This window comes from Triticum urartu, chromosome 5A, assembly GCF_056163025.1.
Source record: "Triticum urartu cultivar PI428250 chromosome 5A, HENAU_Tu73, whole genome shotgun sequence".
NCBI lineage: Eukaryota > Viridiplantae > Streptophyta > Magnoliopsida > Poales > Poaceae > Triticum > Triticum urartu.
Genome location: NC_141877.1, coordinates 239,602,785 through 239,626,464, shown reverse-complemented (window position 1 = coordinate 239,626,464; position 23,680 = coordinate 239,602,785).

The window sequence follows — 23,680 nt, the reverse complement described above, 5'->3', positions numbered from 1 at the left end:
GACGCAAGCAGGGTAGCCTGCATACGCATATTGACTCATTTTTGTTACTCCCGCGCATTCTATTTGATCCTCTATTCGGCTTTTCTTCCTGAACGCCAAACAGAGCATCAGGGGCTACTGTCTATGCGGTAATATTATTTACACATTCTTTACTTACCTCAAAGCCTGTCAAAAGGCTAGTACAAGCTCCAGTCAGTCCGCTCTTGGCGGACTGAACCTTCTGGACCACCGCACTCATAATGGCATGGTGCTCCTCGTCGATGGTGGCGCCTTGGAGTGCCTCCAACATATTGTCCGGCGCCTCCGGTTGGACGGGGGCCACCAGCACAGTGGGCTGGCTCCTCTTGGAAGGTGGTCGCCCGCTGGACTCTGGAACCTTTGAAGGTTCTGGAGTAGTGTCCGGCCTAGAGCCGGACTTGGAGCCCCGGGGGGTTTCATCCCCTTTACTCCTGGAGTCCGGGAGGTCGCCTTGCGGCGCCTCCAGGACCACCTCCTCCCGGCTTGGAACCTGTTGGGACAACACTTCGGTGTCGTCCGTAGGACGGGGGGAGGAAGCCGTCGGAAGCGAGTTCACACCCGACGAGTCCAGTGAGCCACTCGACGACGCGTCGAGCCGGTCTTTGGGTGGGCTGCATAAACATATTCGACATGAGGGAAAGATGTGCAATAAACGAATACTATGAATCACTCTGGTATCCGGATACTTACAATTTGGCCAGGGGCTTGGCCCTAGGCGCCCACTCCTCTCCGCCACCGTCGGCGTCGGTGGACCAGTCCGGAGGAAGGGTTTTCCCCTTCTTGGACCCTTCGGCCTCCCCAGTTGGGGCGGCCTTCCTTTTCTTCCCTTCCCCCGCTGGAGGGGGAGGGGTCTCTTCTTCCTCCTCCTCGTCTTCGTGGGAGGAGTGCGTCTTGGATTCGTTGGATGATGAATCCGACACCTCCAGGCGTCGGGCACTCTTTAGAGTCCCCGTGGCCTTCTTCTTGACCTTCTTCTCCGGCACCACATAGGGTGCCGGAACCAGCAGCCTCGCCAAGCGAGCGTCCGCTGGGCCTTCGGGCAAAGGGGCCGAACAGTTGATCTGTCTGGACGTCACCTGCCAATCCTGTCAAAGGAAAGGGAGCTTAGATCCCGCATAGAGTCAAACTATGAAAAACTGATACCCTATAAAAGGAAAAAACAGCTTACCGCGAGAGCGTGACGCTGCGCACTGAATCCGCGATCCTCTATAGCGGATGCGGGAGCCTCGGCACCCTTGAAAAGCACCTTCCAGGCATCTTCGTACGTCGTGTCGAAGAGCCTGCTCAGAGTTTGGTGCCACGCCGGGTCGAACTCCCACAGGTTGAAAGCCCGTTGTTGGCACGGGAGGATCAAGCGGATGAGCATAACCTGGACTACGTTGACAAGCTTGAGCTTCTTGTCCACCAGGGTTTTGACGCATGTTTGGAGTCCGGTCAGCTCTCCTTTTTTACCCCACAACAGGCCTGTCTCTTTCCAGGATGTGAGCCGTGTTGGGGGTCCGGACCGGAACTCGAGGGGTGCGACCCATTCGGCGTCGCGCGGCTCGGTGATGTAAAACCACCTCGATTGCCACCCCTTCAGGGTCTCCACAAAGGAGCCCTCGATCCATAGGACGTTGGACATCTTGCCCACCATGGAGCCTCCACACTCTGCTTGGCTGCCGCGCACCACCTTTGGCTTGACGTTGAAAGTCTTGAGCCATAGGCCGAAATGGGGGCGGATGCGGAGGAAGGCCTCGCACACGACGATAAACGTCGAGATGTTGAGGACGAAGTTCAGGGCCAGATCATGGAAATCTAGGCCGTAGTAGAACATGAGCCCCCAGAAAAATGGGTGGAGAGGGAAGCCCAGTCCGCGGAGGAAATGGGGGAGAAACATCACCCTCTCATGGGGCCTAGGGGTGGGGATGAGCTGCCCCTTCTCGGGGAGCCGGTACGCGATGTCGTTAGACAGGTATCTGGCCTTCCTCAACTTTTTGATATGTCCCTCCATAACGGAGGAGACCATCCACTTGCCTCCTGCTCCGGACATGGCTGGAGAAGGTTGAGGTGGGGAGTGCGTACTTGGGTGCTGGAGCTCGAGTGCGCAAGAATGGATAGGCGAAGGAGGAAGAAGGCGTAGGTGAAAGGGTGGATCCTTATCCCCTTATATGGGTGGACGCAACTACATGTCCCCACCAGCCTGGTAAAACTCGCTTATCTCCCAAGCGCCGTAATCAATGGCGCAGTTGGGTTACCCACGCCCGTGTTGATGAGAATCCCGGAATAAGGGGACACGATCTCTGCTTTAACAAGACGTGCCAAGGAAACCGCCTCGCATAACGTGCTGAGATGGGATAGTAAAACGGTTCGAATAAAAGCTTGGCCGTGGTGTGATGTCACACTATGCAATACGTCAGCAGATTAGATTTGTGTAAATATTATTCTCTCTATGGCAATATGTGGAAATTTATTTTGCAGAGTCGGACACTATCTTTGTGTTCAAAATATTCTATGAAGTACTTGGAGGAGGAACCCACCTTGCAATGCTGAAGACAATCTGCGCGCCGGACTCGTCGTCATTGAAGCCTGGTTCAGGGGCTACTGAGGGAGTCCTGGATTAGGGGGTGTCCAGATGGCCGGACTATACCTTCAGCCGGACTCCTGGACTATGAAGATACAAGATTGAAGACTCCGTCCCGTGTCCGGAAGGGACTTTCCTTGGCGTGGAAGGCAAGCTTGGTGATACGGATATGTAGATCTCCTACCATTGTAACCGACTCTATGTAACCCTAACCCTACCCGGTGTCTATATAAACCGGGGGGTTTTAGTCCGTAGGACAATGTACACATCAACAATCATACCATAGGCTAGCTTCTAGGGTTTAGCCTCCTCGATCTCGTGGTAGATCTACTCTTGTACTACCCATATCATCAATATTAATCAAGCAGGACGTAGGGTTTTACCTCCATCGAGAGGGCCCGAACCTGGGTAAAACTTCATGTCCCTTGTCTCCTGTTACCATCCGGCCTAGACGCACAGTTCGGGACCCCCTACCCGAGATCCGCCGGTTTTGACACCGACACCCGTACTCAATTGAGCCGGCCTCGGGGCCCCAGCCTTCGTCGTCGATGTAGAGCTTGCTGCGACGACTCTTGGTCATCCGTCACACAGCGTATCCCTTGAGCCCTTCGAGTTTGCCCTTCAAGAACTCAAATCCACCGTGTGCTGGCCCCATGGTGGGCGCCAACTGTCGTGGAATTGTCACGGCAGATGTCCTAGCGAAAGGACTTAGTCATAGGACATCACAACTAGGAAGCTTAAAGGGGTTGATCGGGACAAAGGACATGAGAGGTTGTGTTGGTATTGCTGGGGTTTTGATCACCAAGAGGCTTAACTCGCCGGCTTGGTTATCGATTTCTTGTTTCTTGCCCTAAGCCGCTACCGAGTCGTCCCCTTATATACACGGGTTGACGCCTGGTGGCCTACAGAGTCCCGGCCGGCTCATAATCGTGTCTGGCTCGGTGACTTCCTTTACATGCCTTTCTTTACAAGTCTTTCCTTACATACGGTGGTTTGCAATATTGGGCCTTAAGCCACCTCTAGTCCTTTGGGCCTTCTATAAGATTTGATAAACTATCATCTTAATGTTTACTGGGCTTCTTGTGTAACCCGCCATTGGGGCTGACCCGACCCCTCCTGGGCGGGTCATAACTGATAGCTATATCCGCAACAGGAACCCAGGCCCACCACTACCTGGATGGAACCACCTGCCCCTTCAGCCCCCCACATCAGAATCACTTGCGGGTACTCTACGAGCCGACCCAACTTTGGTCACCAAGTATCACATATTATGTATGTAAGTATATACCTGTGATCACCTCCTGAGTGATCACGGCCTGATAGTATAGCATGGCAGACGGACAAGAATGTAGGGCCACTGATGGAATACTAGCATCCTATACTAAGCATTTAGGATTGCAGGTAAAGATAACAACAGTAGTAGCAAAGACAGGCTATGCATCAGGATAGGATTAACGGAAAGTAGTAACATGCTACATTACTCTAATGCAAGTAGTAGAGAGAAGAATAGGCGATATCTGGTGATCAAGGGGGGGGCTTGCATGGTTGCTCTGGCAAGAAGGAGGTGTCATTAACACCGTAGTCATACTAGGTAGCAGCGGCGTCGGTCTCGGTGTCTAACGAGAGAAGAGGGGGAAGAAACAACAATGCAAACAGATGCATAAATGCATGTCATGACAAGTAACGGTGCCAGGTGTGCCCTAACGCACGAGAAGGTGATACCGGCGGAGGGGGAAAACAACCGAGAAAGTATCCCCAGAGTTTCGCGTTTTTGAACAGATGAACCAGAGGGGAAAGTTTCATGTTCACTATGCTAGAGATGTGTGGCGGGCGAACGGGCTGCGTATTCGGATTCACCTCATCGTTCTGAGCAACTTTCATATATAAATTATTTTCATCCGAGTTACGAATTATTTTATATTATCAAAGTTTTAATTCATTTTTAGGAATTAACAGATTAATTTAATTGAAAAACATTTATGATGTCATCATGACGTCAGAGGTCAAAGTTGACCATTGACCGGTCAAACAGACGGGTGGGGCCCGTTTGTCATTGTCTATTCCTAAGTAAACAATGATTAGGATTAATTAACAGGTTAATTAACTTTAATTAGTTAACTAAATAGAATTGATTAAGTTAATTAATTAATTATTTAATTAATTAGTTTTCATTTTTATCTTCTTTTTTTAACAGGGACTGGCCCCACGTGTCTGTGACTCATCTGGCCAATCGAGGAGGCCAACGGGCGTGCAGGTTTCGCCCGAACGGCGAGCGGTGCGGGGCTAGCGGCAGGAAGGCAGCGACAAGCAGCGGTGGAGGCGGGGCGGCAGCAACGGCCAAAGGGAGTGGCGGGCGCTGGCGGCCGTAGCAGGAGCGGCAAGCTGCGCGGGGCTCGAGGTCGGCCGGAGCTCAACGAGAGCTGGGCAAGCGGAAGGCCGCAGGCGGAGCGGGGCAAGGCACCCCCCGGGCGCACGCGGGCGTGCGGGGAAGCGCGACGGGGCGCGGCCACACAGAGGCGGCGAGGTGAGGTGAGGCGCGCGGCGACGGAGAAGGAACAACAGGGGCAGGGAGCGCCGCGGGGCGACGCGCAGCGGGCGCCGGGCGCAGGCGCGTGAGGCAGAGGAGGCGCGTGCGGGCGCGCACTACACACAGCGGGGCGGCGAGCTGCTGCGTGTACGTGAGTGAGGCTACAGATGCACTTGGGAGTCGGCGGCTGCTGGAGAGCACGCACGGCGGCAGTAGCAGGTACGGCAGAAGGCACGAGTGAAGTGGCAGCGGGCGGGACCAGCAGAGGACAACTTTGAGGGAGGGAGAAGAGGCCGGGGCGCGGTGAGCGCGGTGTTGGCGCACGTACGGGGCGGAGGTCAAGGGCGCGCGAGTGCAAGCGGGAGCAGAGCTCCGGGCACATGGTGGAACAGCGGTGTACGACAAGGAATTCGAAGAGGGGCAAGCTGGGGGATAGAGGAAGAGCTCACTTTGAGCCTGTAGATAAACAAGGTGGGCTCAGCGAGGCTCCGACGAGGCGAATCTTAGACGAGCGCGGCGGTGCCCGAGGATGATGACTACGGCGATCCAGTGATGCGACGGGGATGGGCTCGATCTGGTCCTTGTAGACGAATGAGCGAGCAACGGAGGTTCTTCTGGGCATGCTAAGTCGACGTGGGGTCGAGGTTGGTCATGGCTGTGAGGTGCTCCATGGCCACGGTGGCGTTCAAGCCCGATCCCGATTGGATCGGGGGAGAGGGAGAGTGGGGGCGCGAGTGGGGGGAATGGGGTGTCGGTGACTAGGGTTTCGGTACCAGGGGGTTAAGGGAGTGGGGATGGGTCGTCCTGGCATGTGGCTGGGCCAAGGCCCGATGGGAGGGGGGCCTTTTGGTTTTATTTTATTTTATTTTATTTTCCTTTTCCTTTTCTGTTTTCTTTTATTCCTTAATAGTTTATAGTTTTACAAAAAGAAAATTCCATAACTAAAATAGAGTTACAATTCCAACTACTGCCACAAAAAGTTTTACCCATGAACAAAATAGTTTAGTATTTTATAAAATCCAAAATGCATCTATTTTATTGCTTTACCTACTGTTTTAATTACTTAAGTGCATCTAAATCTTTTATAAAATGTGGTTTCTCCAACATAATTACCTATGCATTACTTGGCACAACATGAACAATTTAGTTTAAATATTTGAAAACTTTTGTTGTTAGCCTTTGTTTTAAATTTGTATTTGAATCGGTTTCGAATCAACGCGAGTTTAATTACAGTAACCGAGATTATGTGGCATCATTAAGAGAGGATCACCGTAGCTTAATTATCTGGGTGTTTCAATTCTCCTCCACTACAAGAAATCTCATCCTGAGATTTAAGAGGGGAAGTACGGGGGAAAGTTCTGGTTACGAAATCCTAACGAGCCTTCTGAGTCTTGGTTGCTCTTCTCGAAGAGGTCGATCCATTACGTTGATGTCTTCATTTCTCTTCTTCAGGTCATCGTAATGAAGTTGGCGTCCTTTCTTCGGGAACTCCATCGTACTTACGAAAGAATAAAGGGTGGGTATTCCAGAAGAACGGACCTCTGCAAGGTTGATTATCTGGTTGATAACATCGGGGAAGGTGGCAGAAAGTAACTCTTGAATTGAAACTTAAGAAAATATCGAGAGCAAAGTAAGGAGGTATCATGGGAAGTTTCAAGCAGGTAGGCAATCGTTCGTTGCCTGAAACAAAGTGTGAAAGGGGTCCAGAGCAACGAGAATAAGTATTGTGCCTGATACCAGAATAGATCATCTGTAGGACGGTGACTCGTGAATTACATACGAAGTTAAGTGCAAAGGATACTTCAGAATCAAGGATGTACAAGAGAGTCAGGTTTCGATCATGTGGAACTATGGGTTATGGGACCACCATGTGGGTTAAAAGTAGGAGGAGTGGTGACATCTTGGATGGTCATGATAGCAAGGCAGGTCAGAGGGTAGCCCGTCGATTATGTCGGCAACAACATCGGTACCAAGGGCGAGGGACGAAGAGAACCATTTTCCTTCTCGTTGAACGAGGCGGACCAATAGGCAAAGTTCTCGTCCATCGATGGCTACCGGAGTGTCAACAACAATGGTAACAGGGTCTTGCTGACAGAGTTGTACACCGAGGTGTTTACATAAGCAGGAGAATATTACTGCTTAGATCATATAGATCACAAGAAACATTAAATCAACCAATGGAAAGGAAAATATGATTATCAGATTAAACAGAACAATGGAAAGGAAAATGTGTCTAAACACATATTTTAAGGGTATATGCTTCCCAAGGACAAGCGGAGCATGATATCCATGACAAGATATAATGTAGAAAACTCTTTAGGTAGGGGAGAGAAATTTCATGACATTACCCATACAACGGTGTTTGGATATTTGAGCAGGAATCATTTAGCATTGGGCTTCAAATGTTCTTGTTGAAAATCGAAGTACCATAGACATGCTTCGAGATAGCATTGACATGGTCATCATGTGAAGATTAGACTTTGGAAACACAAAGGATCCATCAGGAATAACTTGTAGAATAAGTCTTACAATTTACTCATGGAAGAATGGATAACCTTGCTAAAGAGGATACTATAACAATAGGTCATCCGACCAGGTGTGCTAGGAATGACATCACCTTACTGGGCCATATAAAGACCAACATTTATAACTCCTGGAAATATGTTCGAACCATCATATCTGACCGAGATTCAGATCTGATTGGTGTCAGGATACCTCGGACTCAGGATGCCTGAGAAGAAAAATGTGCATCACAACACCAAATGGTCGATGGTAGGCATAAGAAACATTCACAACACCAAATAAAATGAAGTGTCTAAACACATGGGACAAGTGTAAGACAATCCAAGCATAATGTGCATGGGGTGTAGTGAATATCGTGTGGCACTCAATACAATGGAAAGATCAACTGTTCATCATGTGTGAGGAAATCAAGGCAAGCATGTAGCAATCAATGGGACATGACATATGTGAAGTGATGACATTGTTGCAACCAAACATATCAGGGAAGCAAGTAATCCAAGAATTGGATGCAACACACAAGGCATATATATCATGATGCATGGAATGGTGGAAATGACAACTCGAAGCAAGATCTCTAACATGTGAGCAATCAAGTGGTCCAATATGAACAAGAAGTCTCATGGTGCAAGCAACACAAGTAGTATGATCCGCAATATCCATGCTCAAGAAAGATGTTACCTTGAAGGCGTGTCGTTGTGCATTCTTCACAATGCCGAAGTGGTAGGAAAGGTGTTGGAGAAGCGATTCATGGTCGAATGTATGAGGCTCGCTCTCAAGAGCTCGAATGGTCAACTCATGTGAAGCGAAAGTCGACACAAGGTCCAAGTATCCTACACATGCACACAAGAAAGCAAAGAATGTATGCGCATGGTAGATAAACACATCATCCATCATGATGGTTCTCTTCTCTTGCACATAACCATTAGAGGCACAAGTGCATGAATAATATGATGCAACAATGGCTATATTCATGGCACTGGGTATATGGTGCAAAGAGGTAAGACAAGCATGCTTCAAAAGAAATATGTCAAAATCTCCAAATATATGTGAGAATTCTATGGGGGCAATCTCATGAGCTTAGAATCATTGTTGCACTCAATACATGGAAAATTGTCTAACATGAGAGAGGCAACACATGGAGATATATGACAAGAAGCGATAACAATCATGTCATGCAAAGCATGTAGGTGGTTGTCATCAACCGCATGAAGCGAGCAAGTGTGAATCATCAGTGATGCAACAAGGCAAGCAATCATAGTAAAATCATAGGCATGGGGCACAAAGAAAACATGGCAATAACAAGTGATATCTCCACCAAGCTTGCAAATACACATACAAGTATTAGAGTCAATCATCATGTGTAATGCAAAGCATGGGTCACAAATGCATGGCAAAGGCATAGTAATGAGCATATCATGCAAAGTGAACATGGCAAGATGGGCAAAGGATATAAAATGGACAACAACCCATAGCCAAGTGAGGGCCATGTAGAAGAAATGCGCGAAGTCTTTGCACGAAGAGAGCAGTGGGAAGGACAATCCATGGGATCCCAAGTCATCATTGCTCTCTAGAGCTCGTTTTTTCAATTCGTGGGATTGCGAGGTTGACAAGTATTCATGGGTACCTACACAAAAGAAACACAAACGAAAGAAATTGTGTGTGTGGTAAATGTACACATCATCCATCATGATGTGTATATGCACGTGAGAGTTAGCACAAGATAAGCATCGCTCAAAGAAATTTGATGCATGGTATAGGAACATGTCATCCATCATGAAAGAATAGTTATTGTGTATAACACGATGGGGATGCAAATTGAGCATACAAGTATATGGCACATCAATAGCATGTTTATTCATGGGAAGCATATGGTGCACACAAGTATTGGGATCATGCAATGAATGGGATGGATCAAAATCTCCTAAAATGTATGAGGAAACTATGGGGGTCTCCTCATGAGCAATATTGGAAACATCATATGGAGAAAATGGACAACATCCAAAACAATGCATATCCGAAGCTAGGTGGTCATGGCATGGCATATGAGATAAATGATGCAAAGGGAGCATATCAATATCATCACAAGAAAAACAAATGCCAATAACCATGGGCTTGTCATCTATGCCATAAGTGCAAATTGGGTTAATTTTAATAGCATATGCATAGTCATTAAGAAGAGATTGCAAATATGACATATGATTGATCTCATGCATAGCATATGACAAGTTAAGCGGATGTGCAAACATGATATGACCGAGAGAATTATCACAAGAAATCCTATGTAACATGGCATCACAACTAATAGACTCCACATGGAAATCATCATACTCATCATAAATGGGTAAATCATTGCATGGAGATGTCACACTAGCATGAAGCATAGTAATAGGTTGATCAACATCATGAAAGCAATCAATGTCAAGAATGTCCACTAGTGGGACTAGAACATCACCTTCACCTATGTTACCTTTGGCATTCCACTCATGTGGTGTAGGTGAGGTGGGAAAGACCAAATGGTGGTTATCTTCATCTTGATGGAACCATGTGGGGGGTGCATCATATTCCACCATGGCCATCGTCTTGTCCAAAGGGAGGATGAAGTCATCGCGAATCGGCACGTCATCATAGATGGGACCTAGCACCAAATGAGAAGACGCAATAGAGGTAGAGGTCAAGTTGTTAGTGTTGAAAGTGGCCTCACATGACCTATCAACTATCTCACTCTCTCTATGTGGTGGTTCACTCACTCCCTCAAAATAGGTGCACTCAATCTCATGTATGGTGGAGTCACTCATCTCGATCAAGTGGTGGGGGTTGTGGCTCTCCTCACATGGGAATTGGGGGAACTCATCATATATGGGGCTAGTGGTGAAGTCACTCTCACTCTCAATATGGTGGCTGAAGTCACTCAAGTCATCACATATCGCCGTGGTCGAAGGGAAAATCCCATGCTCAACCGTCTCATTGTCGTCACCGTGTATGAAGGCCGAAGGTGGCACATCATCACTCTCGCCTCCTAAGATGGAAGCATCATCCTTGCTTGTCACCAGGTCGCTCGCCTCCAAAGCACGTTCCTTGATTGGCTCCATAGTCGTAGTTGTTGCCACACTGTCTTGAAAAAGAGTCGAAGTAGACTCGGCACCATCAATGCCACAAAGAGGGATGGCGGTGAAGTCGAACTTGGGAGCATCGTCTTGGAGCTCGTCGGGCTTGGACATCTTGATGGTACTATCCTCATGCTCGTTGTCGTAGAGCTTGGTCACCGTGAAGTGTGCTTGGGGTGGAGAAGCCTTGGCCTTCATGAGTTCTTGTTCCGCCTTGAGAGCACCAATGTAGTTGTCGTTGAGGGACTTGTAGTTCTCGAGGTAGACAGTCTTGGAGATGTCGTTGTTCAATACCATCATGAAGTAGAACTTCATCGAAATGGGGTCATCCACGCCGGCTCGTTGCAAGGCATTCTTAATCTCCTTGAAGTACACGTCGATGGACTTGGATCCTTGGGTGTTCTCCAATTGGCATAGAAGTTGTTCCGTGTAGGTTGGAGGCATGAACTCTCGCCACAAAGCTTTCTTTGTCTTGGGCCAACTCATGTCATAGGTCTTTGAAGGTGTGTGAAGCCACCATGTGGATGCGTAGTCATGGAAGTTCCTTGTGGTGCACTTCACTTGATCTTCGGGAGGGACTTGATGTAGCTTGAGGTAGTCATCCATTAGGCACTCCCACTCGAGATACTCCTCGGGTTCTTGAGTCCCATAGAAAGGAATCGCGTGGTCAGTGTCGAGGTCGTAGTAGCTTGTGGAAGTCACATACTTGAGCTTGTGGAGCTTCTTTTGAAGTGCTTGTGGGCGAAGATGCCATATGTCCATAGGCGAAGATGCCTTGAAGTCGGTTGGCGAAGATGCCAAGGGAGATGGTGATGTCGTTGAGCGGTTGTTGGTGTTGAGCTCTTGATGTTCACATTCTTTTTGGTGATGGTGTCGATGCTGATGTGATCTTGCTAGAGATGGTAGCTCGGAGGCATGTGCTCTTGAGCGTCTTCTCGAAGATGAGGAAGACCGCTTGTAGGACTTGATGAGGGCTTTGGTCTCCTCCATTTGAGCTTGCATCTTGGCGGCGTTGGAGTTGTTCTTGGCATCGAACTCGACGTTGTTGGTGTAGATCAAAGGTGAAATGCCTTGCCTATCCATCACAAGACTGGAGCAAATATGAGTGGGAGAAAGGAGAGAACTATACCAAATGTACCTTGACCGATGTTGAAAATGGATCAATGATCACTCAATGATGTAACAAGGAAATAGCACAATTGGTACCGATCTTGTTGATTTCTCACACCTACACAACTAAGGCTTATGGTAGAGCTCGTTGAGGATAGTGGCACAAAAATTTAATGCAAAATGTTAGCAAGAGTCAATAAAGTTGAAAGAGATTCACAAATTTGCAAGTGAAACAAGTAGACCAATAGCAATATGTGGTACACGGAAACACACACACGGATAGATAAATGGGGCCGTGCAACCAAGGAGTGAGCACAAAATGTGGAATCCACGGAAAACGCTCGTGTTGCACAACTCAAGAGAGACGCTAGCACGATTGCTCAATAGGCGGATACGACACTTGTGCACAACCTATGATATGCAAAATGTATCAACTTCTATCCCAAGTATGCTATGTATGTATGATGTTCTGCCATTGTTGAGGAAATCGTTAACTGGTAGCTGCTCGGTCGGTTGGTGAGTACGGGATTAATAGGCTAATCGGCAAGTTAATCGGCCATTTAATCGATTAATCGGACAATTTATCGGGTTATCGGCTACTCGGGGACCCTATGAGTAGGGATTAATCGGCAAGTTAACTGGTTAATCGGATGAATTCTTGAACAGGGTGTTCTGGTGGTGTGATCCAAGATGATCAGATATGACAATCTTATATGCAATTTGGTATGATGCTATGGCTATTGCTTACAAGCTTCTTTGCTCTTTCTCTTTTGCTTAAAAGCTTATTCTTTTTTTGATATGGCCACAATGCACAAACCAAGATAGTAATAATGTATATGCGGGAACAATCTTGTGACACAAGGGATGATATGATACCAATATGATATGGTATGTATGTAATGTGTGGTGTAGATCACTAATGTGCACAAGTAATGTTGCCGGCAATACTCAAATGGCTAGTCTCGATAGGCAAGTGACGCAAAATAGTCTAGAGGTTAACAATGCAATGGCAAGGGAATATACAATGGAGGGATACCACGATACCAAGATGATATGGAGGTTACCATCCGCGGTGATGATGAGTGGCAGTGTTCTTGATGTAGATACCAAGATGATGGAGACTCGTCCCTAAGTAGCCAAAACACCTTAGGAAACAGAAAAACTGCGAACTCAAAATCTCAAAATGTCAAATGGTGGTAGCGGGAGCTCAATGGGGTTGCGGAAATGTAATGATGGGTTTTGCGAGTAGGCAATGCGGAAATGGAGGGTAAGGTGTTGGACTATACACGCTTTCGGAGTTGGAAGCACGGTACCTAAGTAGTCGAAACACCTTAGGAGACACAACTCACAACACAAACAAAATTGGGTTAAGTTGGGGTGGTGGAAGTGTATCATGGGTAAGCCTATGCGGAAGTGGTGGTGGTGGTGGTTGATGATGAAGCAGCCACGTCCTTAAGTAGCCGAAACACCTTAGGAGACTCGAATCACTACTTAAGCAACCACATATGCAATGGGGAACAAAATTGGTTAGGTTGCAGAAGTCGGTGGTGGTGTAGCGGATGATGTGGTGGAAGCCCTAGGCAAAGATGCCAAAGTTCCAAACATTTGATGGGGTCAAAAGGTGGTGAAACCAAGGTGAGGTCCTCGGGCTCATCGATAGCTTCAAAACGAGCCAAAGAATACTCAAATCGGAGTTTGGAGCGAAAAGTTGTGATGAAAACGGTGAAGGAGGGTGATGCTAAAATTCTATGTAATGTCTCGGGTTAGGCCGAAAGTTCCGGGCCTAGGGCCGGAAGTTCCGGGCTCCAGAAGTTCCGGGGGGTGGCTGGAAGTTCCGGGGGTTGCGGAAAAAGTGCGGGGAGTCTGGGGATTTTTGGGGTAAACTTTCTGTTTAGGCCGGAAGTTCCGGGATTAGGACGGAAGTTCCGGGGGACAGAAGTTCCGGTGAAGTCCGGAAGTTCCAGGGGTCGTGGAATTTCTTTCGGGATGAACCCTAAATTCTAGATCTAAGAATGGCGGCGGAAAAAAAATCGATTTTCAAGGTCAAAATGGACGAGATTTCGTGGATGGAAAGTGGGGAAACTTGGGGAAATGCTAGATCCACTTGAAACCAAGCAAATCGATGGATCAAATCCAACAAAACTTCATAAATCCAACAAGTCACAACAAATTTTGGGGCTATTTTTGGTGATTATTTTTGAATTTAGGGAAGAAACAACAAAATTAGGCTAGAAAACGAAGATGGGAGGCTCCGAAATCGTGATCAACGTGGCTCATGATACCAAGATGATGTAGGGTGGAACCCTAGATGGCCGATATTTCACGAAAGGAGCGGATCCCAACGAGGAACACGAAGGAAAACACGAGGGAAAACACGAGAGAAAACGTGAGAGAATCAATCAAACCAACAAGATACGGTCACACATATGCTAGATCCTCGAAACACAAAGAGATACACGATCCAAATCCAACAAAGGACGATACATAGGGTAACCGGTTCTTCTCCATAAGGAGGTCTTGAATCCACGAGGGATCTTCCCGTGAGGGGTCTTGAATCCAAGATGGATCTTCTCCGAAGAGGGGTCACTCTCTCTTGTGGAGTAGATCCGTAATGGATGAGCAAAGCTCTATCTCTAATGAGCTACTACTTTGCTGACCCTAGAATGGAGGAGGGGATGAGTATATATAGTCTAGGTCCACAAAGGGGTAAGTGAGTGGCGAAAGGGTACATGGGCTTTGGCCCGAGTGTCTGCGCGCAGGCAAGACTGGAAGTTCCGGGTAGGGCCGGAAGTTCCGGGCGCCAGAAGTTCTGGGCAGGTTCCGGCCAGGCTCTGGCCTATCTAGAGAGTTGGCGAGCTCGGGCCTGGTGTGGACTCCGGGGGCCGGAGGTTCCGGGTAGGCCAGAAGGTCCGGGGGCTGGAAGTTCCGGGCTTTCCAGAAGCTTGTCCGCGCTTCTTCTTCCTTCTCTTCCATCCTTCCCTCGCGGATGGTGTAGTTGTTCCTTGACGCTTGCATTCCTCCTCGCCGTCCATGAAGCTCCGATAATACCTATGCATGCACACGGGAGAAATGTCAAGTAGTATACCATCCTCGAAGGGGTCAAGTGAGCATGTGTAAAGGAGATGATTCACCTTTATGTATGTGAAGTATATGTGGCACGTGTCACTTGCCGTATGAACTCTTGACATGGTGATGTCCATAGGATGATCTGCATCAGTTGGAGTGTGATCTAGATATCAAAGAATATGCTTCACAGCCTTATGGTGTGATTCCTTCGGTGTAGCTTGATAGCGGGCACACATGCAAACACTAAGCATAATATCTGGCCTAGATGCACATAAATATAATAAAGAGCCAATCATGGAGCGGTATACTTTTCATCAAAGTCAATACCATTTTCATCAATGCATAGATGGCCATTTGTGGCCATAGGGATTTTGACGCCTTTGCAATCTTGCATGCCGAATTTCCTCAACACATCCTTGAGGTATTTCTCCTAAGATATGAAGATGCCGTTTTGTTGTTGACGAATCTGAAGACCTAAGAAGAATTTCAATTCTCCCATCGTAGACATTTGATATTCTTCACTCATAATGTAGGCAAATTCATCACTGTAACATTGGTCAGTATAGCCAAAGATGATATCATAAACATATATTTGGCATACGAATAATTCATCATCATCATAAGCTTTGGTGAAAAGAGTTGGGTCAAGTGAACCGGGTTTGAAGTCTTTCTTCATGAGGAATTCCTTTAAAGTATCATACCACGCCCGAGGGGCCTGCTTGAGGCTATAGAGGGCCTTATTGAGTCTGAAGACTTTGTCAGGATGCTTTGGATTCTCAAAACCCGGGGGTTGAGCAACATATACTTCCTCCTCAAGCTTACCATTGAGGAATGCACTTTTTCACATCCATTTGATATAAGATGATATTATGATGGTTAGCATAAGCAAGTAATATGCGAATAGCCTCAAGTCTAGCAACAGGTGCAAAAGTTTCATCGAAATCAATTCCTTCAACCTGTGTGTAGCCTTGAGCTACAAGCCATGCCTTATTCCTCACCACAAGGCCATTTTCATCTTGCTTGTTGCGGTAGATCCATTTGGTGTCGATGATATTGTGCTTGCGAGGGTCTGGTCGCTTGACAAGTTCCCACACATTGTTGAGCTCGAACGATGTAATTCTTCTTGCATAGCTTGAGCTTTTGAGCGTGTGAGAGGAACTGGTGCTTTGATGTTGTTGATGATTCTCTAAATCCGCACTTCATTTGCAACGCGAGGATGAGCTGGTTGACGACGAGGAATTTTCTCAGCATTTTCTTCAGAGCCATTTTCTTCAGGTGCTCCAGCATGATGTTCTCCACGTTCTGGAATGACTTCTTCAGCAGATTCTTCGGTAGGAATGACATCCTTAGTAGCCTTGAACTTAATGGATTCCTCAGGTGGTATTTTATCAGCACAGGAGGTAGGTGCTCTCTTTGCGAGCCATTAGTCTCATCGAACCGCACATCAGTTTCAACAACCTTGTGGTGATAGGTGTTGAAGACGCTGTAGGTGTGCGAGTCCTTTCCATAACCAAGCATAAAACCTTTAGGTGCTTTAGGTGCAAATTTAGAATTGTGATGAGGATCTCTAATCCAAAATTTAGCACCGAAGACTTTGAAATAACTCACATTGGGCTTCTTGTCCATGAGGAGTTCATATGAGGTCTTTCTAAAGAATTTGTGAAGATATACCCTGTTGATGATGTGGCACACAGTATCAATTGCCTCAGGCCAGAAGCGAGGAGGCGTCTTGTACTCATCAAGCATAGTGCGAGCCATCTCAACAAGAGTCCTATTCTTGCACTCCACGACGCCATTCTGCTGAGGAGTATAAGGAGCAGATAACTCATGAGTAATACCAAGTTCATCAAGATAATCATCAAGACCGGTATTCTTAAACTCAGTTCCATTGTCACTTCTGATGTGCTTGATCTTCACACCAAAGTTGGTTGAATCCCTCGAGGAAAATCATTTGAAGACTTCCTGCACTTCAGTTTTGTAAGTGATGATATGCACCCATGTATAACGAGAGTAGTCATCAACAATGACAAAGCCATATAAAGATGCATCATTAGTAAATGTGGCATAATGAGTAGGGCCAAAGAGATCCATGTGAAGCAATTCAAATGGACGAGTGGTAGCCATGATGGTATTTGAGGGATGCTTGGCCTTGGTCATCTTTCCAGCTTCACAAGCTCCGCACTGATGATCCTTGAGGAATTTGACACCCTCGATGCCAATGACATGCTTCTTCTTTGCGAGTGTGTGCAAGTTCCTCATGCCAGCATGACCAAGTCGTCGATGCCATAGCCAGCCTTCTAAAGCTTTTGCTAGTAAGCATGTAGTAGGTTGTGGTCCTGTAGAGAAATCAACAATATACAAATCTCCTCTCCTAAAGCCTTCGAAGACTTTGGAATTGTCAGCTTCCATGATCACAACACAACGATACTTTCCAAAGACAACAACCATATCAAGATCAAAAGCATTGAGACAGACATGCGGTTGAACCCTAAGGACTTGACAAGCCTGACTTTGTCCATGCGTCGATCCTTTGAGATCGCAACCTTACCTAGACCCAATACCTTGCTTTTGCCTTTTTCAGCGTAGGTGATATGCTACAGATGCGATGGAGATAACGCAGTGTCCATTAATAAGCTCCTGTCACCAGTCATGTGATTTGTACATCCACTGTCGAGGACCCACTCAGTGGCTTTGGGTTGATCATCCTGCAGATGAATTAGTGCAACTTACGAACTCATATACTTCATTAGTGAAGAATATGACATCAAATTCATCAGATCAATTTCATCAAGCAAGAGAACAAGTAAAGCAGTATGAGGAAGTGAGAAATGAGAAACATTTCTTCATGATTAGCTTGCGTCCTTTCAAGCATTTTTAGGTCTCCAGTAAATTCCTCAGACGTTTAGGTTCGTCTAGAGACCCGACTCTACATAAGAGATTAGTTCTTTTTCTTCACCACCCACAACTGGAGGGGTGGCAAAGAGTTCGTCATTCTGCGAGCTCATAAGAGAACGGTGGCATTGAAGCCAATCCACTTCGTTTCACATAAGAGGGGTTAGGGTAAGCATATGAATAAGCAGAGAAATTCTTCGAGGACTTATGAACATAATGATTTGAAGAATAATGCACATATTGATAACCCTTAGACTTTCCCTGCGAAGCAAAAGTGTGAGCACGATGATGTTCATATGAGGACTTTGATCCATATGAGGAATGAGGTCCATATGAGGACTTGGATCCATATGAAGACTTTGGTCCATATGAAGAATTTGATCTGGGGTTCCTATTTTTCACAGGTGGTGTCATGATGACATTCACCTGAAGACTTTCAAGGCACCTTTTGTGAACCCAGATTCTCTTCATAGGAGGACCGTTCCTACAGTTAGTGCCAACATATAGCAAATACTTCACCATTCTGATTTTTTAACAGCTTATAGTTGGAGTCAAATGACTCATCAGAAGAATATGAAGATTCACATGAAAAGCCAGATAAAGTAGATGGATCCACCGAAGGTCCCTTTGCAGCAACCCATGAGGTTTTGGGATACTACTCAGGCTTCCAGTAGGCCCCATCAGCAATGAGTTTCCTCTCAAAGGCAATACCCTCTTTTCTAGGGTTCCTGTTGAGGATATGCTTTTTAAGCACATCACAAAGTTCCTGACGCCCTTTGAGGATTTTGTACATGCCTGTCACATACAATTCCTTCAGCCCTGCATGGTCAGTGATACTAGCAGCATCCTCAGATGAGGAATTAGTGACAGTAGAGACAATTGAAGATATTGCAGCAATAGAAGCATTTGAACTTTCAGGTGAAGAATTAGCAGATTCACGTTCAATGCACATCAAACATGAAGGATTAAATTCTTCCCGAGCAGCACTGATTTGTTGAGCAAGTAATGAATCATGCTCCTTCTGAAGATCTTCATAACTCCCCCTTGGCTGCTCAAGGTCTTGCTTTCTTTGAAGAAATTCATAAGAAAGCTTCTCATGATCAGATAAGAGAGTGTTATGATGACTCTGAAGATTATCAAACTTAGTCTGAAGTCTTTGAAGATTTTCAGTCAAAGTTTTAGTGTGATCCATTTCTTCACCCAACATATCATTGCTTTTGTCTAGCATATTTTGAACCTTTTCAAGAGCCTTTTGTTGTTTCACAACAATCTTAGCAAGTTTATAATAGCCAGGCTTGAGGTTTTCATCAGATTCATCCTCACTTGATTCAGAGGAGGGATATTTGGGTACCTTTGCACCTTTTGCCATGAAGCAATAGGTGGGAGCGTAGTCATCATCACCGTCGTCAGTAGTGTTGGGGAGGTCATTTTCTTCAGAGTTGAAGATGGACTTGCTGACTAACGCAGTAGCGAGGGCTAGGCTCGCCACACCAGAGTCTGACTCCTCAGATGCCTCCTCTTCCTCATTTTACTCAGATTCAGCCTCAGAGTCCATTTCCTTGCCAATGAATTCCGGAGACTTCTTGGAGCTGCTCTTCTTGTGAGATGAAGATCTCGAAGGTTTTGATGAAGAGGACTTTGAAGATTTCTTCTTCTTCTTTGAATCATCAGAACTGTAGTCCTTGTACTTCTTCTTCTTTGATTCCTTTTCCCACTGAGGACAATCTTGAATGTAGTGACTAGGTTTCTTGCATTTGTGGCAAAGTCTCTTCTTGTAATCACTGGATGAGGAATCTGATCTTATGTCATCACTTCTTGAAGATTTTCCAAAGCGACCATGTCTTAAGAACTTCTGGAATCTCCTCACGAGCATTGCTAGCTCCTGGCTCAGTACTTCAGGATCACCAAGGCTGCTACCAGAATCCTCACCTTTAGATTCAGACATTGCCTTGGCCTTCAGAGCACGTGATCTGCCATACCTCGGTCCATAGAGATCTCTCTTCTCAACAAGCTGGAACTCATGAGTGTTTAGCCTCTTGAGGATATCAGCGGGATCAAGTGACTTTTGATCTCCATGTTCTTGTATCATAAGTGCAAGGGTGTCAAATGAGGAATCAAGCGATCGAAGAAATTTCTTCACCACCTCGTGGTCGGTGATGTCGGTGGCACCAAGTGCTTGAAACTCATTTGAAATGTTAGTGAGGCGATCGAAAGTTTGCTGAACATTTTCATTGTCGAGTCTTTTGAAGCAGTTGAAGAGATTGCGAAGAACGTCGACTTGGGAGTCACGCTGTGTTGAGATGAAGGAAATATGCACTAGAGGAAATAATAAAGTTATTATTTATTTCCTTATATCATGATAAATTTTTATTATTCATGCTAGAATTGTATTAACCGGAAACATGATACATGTGTGAATACATAGACAAACAGAGTGTCACTAGTATGCCTCTACTTGACTAGCTCGTTGATCAAAGATGGTTATGTTTCCTAACCATAGACATGAGTTGTCATTTGATAAATGGGATCACATCATTAGGAGAATGATGTGATTGACTTGACCCATTCCATTAGCTTAGAACTTGATCGTTTAGTTTACTCCTATTGCTTTCTTCATGACTTATACATGTTCCTATGACTATGAGATTATGCAACTCCTGAATACCGGAGGGACACTTTGTGTGCTTCCAAACATCACAACATAACTGGGTGATTATAAAGGTGCTCTACAGGTGTCTCCGATGGTACTTGTTGAGTTGGCAAAGATCGAGATTAGGATTTGTCACTCCGATTGTCGGAGAGGTATCTCTGGGCCCTCTTGGTAATGCACATCACTATAAGCCTTGCAAGCAATGTAACTAATGAGTTAGTTGCGGGATGATGCATTATGGAACGAGTAAAGAGACTTGCCGATAACGAGATTGAACTAGGTATTGAGATACTAATGATCGAATCTCGGGCAAGTAACATACTGATGACAAAGGGAACAACGCATGTTGTTATGCGGTTCAACCGATAAAGATCTTCATAGAATATGTAGGAGCCAATATGGGCATCCAGGTTCCGCTATTGGTTATTGACTAGAGAAGTGTCTCGGTCATGTCTACATAGTTCTCGAACCCGTAGGGTCCGCACGCTTAACGTTCGTTCACGACGAATGTTGTTCGGAGTTCCAGATAAGATCACGGACATGACAAGGAACTCTGGAATGGTCCGGAGATAAAGTTTGATATATGGGATAATAGTGTTTGGTCTCCGGAAGGGTTCCGGAATTCATCGGAAGGGGTTCCAGAAGTTTCCCGAAATGTTTGGGTATGAGAACACTTTATTTGGGCCAAAGGGGAAAGCCCACAAGGTTTTTGGAAAGCGCAAAAGGAAGTTTTGCGGAGTCCAGGGGCCAGACACCAGGGTCCATGGCGTCTGGGTCCAGACGCCGGGAACCCTGGCGTCTGGCCCTGGAGTCCGAGAAGGACTCTTGCCTATTGGATGAAACCAACTTTGTGGAGGCTTTTACTCCAAGTTACGACCCCAAGGCTCAACATATAAATAGAGGGGTAGGGCTAGCACCCAAGACCCATCAAGAAACACCAAGCCATGTGCCGGCAACCCCATCCCCTCTAGTTTATCCTTCGTAATAGTTTTCGTAGTGCTTAGGCGAAGCCCTGCGAAGATTGTTCTTCATCAACACCGTCACCACGCCGTCATGCTGCCGGTACTCATCTACTACTTCGCCCCTCTTGCTGTATCAAGAAGGCGAGGACGCCATCGAGCTGAACGTGTGCTGAACGCGGAGGTGCCGTATGTTCGGTAGTTGATCGGGACAGATCGTGAAGGTGTACGACTACATCAACCGCGTTGATAAACGCTTCCGCTTTCGGTCTACAAGGGTACGTAGACATACTCTCCCCTCTCGTTGCTATGCATCACCATGATCTTGCGTGTGCGTAGGAAAATTTCGAAATGACTACGTTCCCCAACAGTGGTATCCGAGCCAGGTTTATGCGTAGATGTTATATGCACGAGTAGAACACAAGTGAGTTGTGGGCGATACAAGTCATACTGCTTACGAGCATGTCATACTTTGGTTCGGCGGTATTGTTGGATGAAGCGGCCCGGACCGACATTACGCGTACGCTTACGCGAGACTAGTTCTACCGACGTGCTTTGCACACAGGTGGCTGGCGGGTGTCAGTTTCTCCAACTTTAGTTGAACCGAGTGTGGCTACGCCCGGTCCTTGAGAAGGTTAAAACAACACTAACTTGACAAACTATCGTTGTGGTTTTGATGCGTAGGTAAGAACGGTTCTTGCTCAGCCCATAGCAGCCACGTAAAACTTGCAACAACAAAGTAGAGGATGTCTAACTTGTTTTTGCAGGGCATGTTGTGATGTGATATGGTCAAGACATGATGCTATATTTTGTTGTATGAGATGTTCATGTTTTGTAACCGAGTTATCGGCAACTAGCAGGAGCCATATGGTTGTCGCTTTATTGTATGCAATGCAATCGCCCTGTAATTGCTTTACTTTATCACTAAGCGTTAGCGATAGTCGTAGAAGCAATAGTTGGCGAGACGACAACGATGCTACGATTGAGATCAAGGTGTCGCGCCGGTGACGATGGTGATCATGACGGTGCTTCGGAGATGGAGATCACAAGCACAAGATGATGCTGGCCATATCATATCACTTATATTGATTGCATGTGATGTTTATCTTTTATGCATCTTATTTTTCTTAGATCGATGGTAGCATTATAAGATGATCTCTCACTAAATTTCAAGGTACAAGTGTTCTCCTTGAGTATGCACCATTGCGAAAGTTCGTCGTGCCGAGACACCACGTGATGATCGGGTGTGATAAGCTCTACGTTCACATACAACGGGTGCAAGCCAGTTTTGCACATGCAGAATACTCGGGTTAAACTTGATGAGCCTAGCATATGCAGATATGGCCTCGGAACACTAGAGACCGAAAGTTTGAGCGTGAATCATATAGAAGATATAATCAACATATTGATGTTCACCATTGAAAACTACTCCATCTCACATGATGATCGGACATGATTTAGTTGATATGGATCACACGATCACTTAGATGATTAGAGGGATGTCTATCTAAGTGGGAGTTCTTTAATAATTTGATTAACTGAACCTTAATTTATCATGAACTTAGTACCTGATAGTATTTTGCATGTCTATGTTGTTGTAGATAGATGGTCCGTGCTATTGTTCCGTTGAAGTTTAATGCGTTCCTTGAGAAAGCAAAGTTGAAAGATGATGGTAGCAATTACATGGACTGGGTCCGTAACTTCATGATCATCCTCATTGCTACACAGAAGAATTACGTCCTGGAAGCACCGCTAAGTGCCAAACCTACTGCAGGAGCAACACCAGATGTTATGAATGTCTGGTAGAGCAAAGCTGATGACTACTCGATAGTTCAGTGTGCCATGCTTTACGGCTTAGAACCGGGACTTCAACGATGTTTTGAACATCATGGAGCATATGAGATGTTCTAGGAGTTGAAGTTAATATTTCAAGCAAATGCCCAGATTGAGAGATACGAAGTCTCCAATAAGTTCTATAGCTACGAGATGGAGGAGAATAGTTCTGTCAGTGAACATATACTCAGAATGTCTGGATACCATAACCACTTGACTCAACTGGCCGTTAATCTTCCTGTTGATAGTGTCATTGACAGAGTTCTTCAATCACTGCCACCAAGCTATAAGAGCTTCGTGATGAACTATAACATGAAGGGATGAATAAAACAATTCCCGAGCTCTTCGCAATGCTAAAGGCTGCGGAGGTAGAAATCAAGAAGGAGCATCAAGTGTTGATGGTTAACAAAACCACCAGTTTCAAGAAAAAGGGTA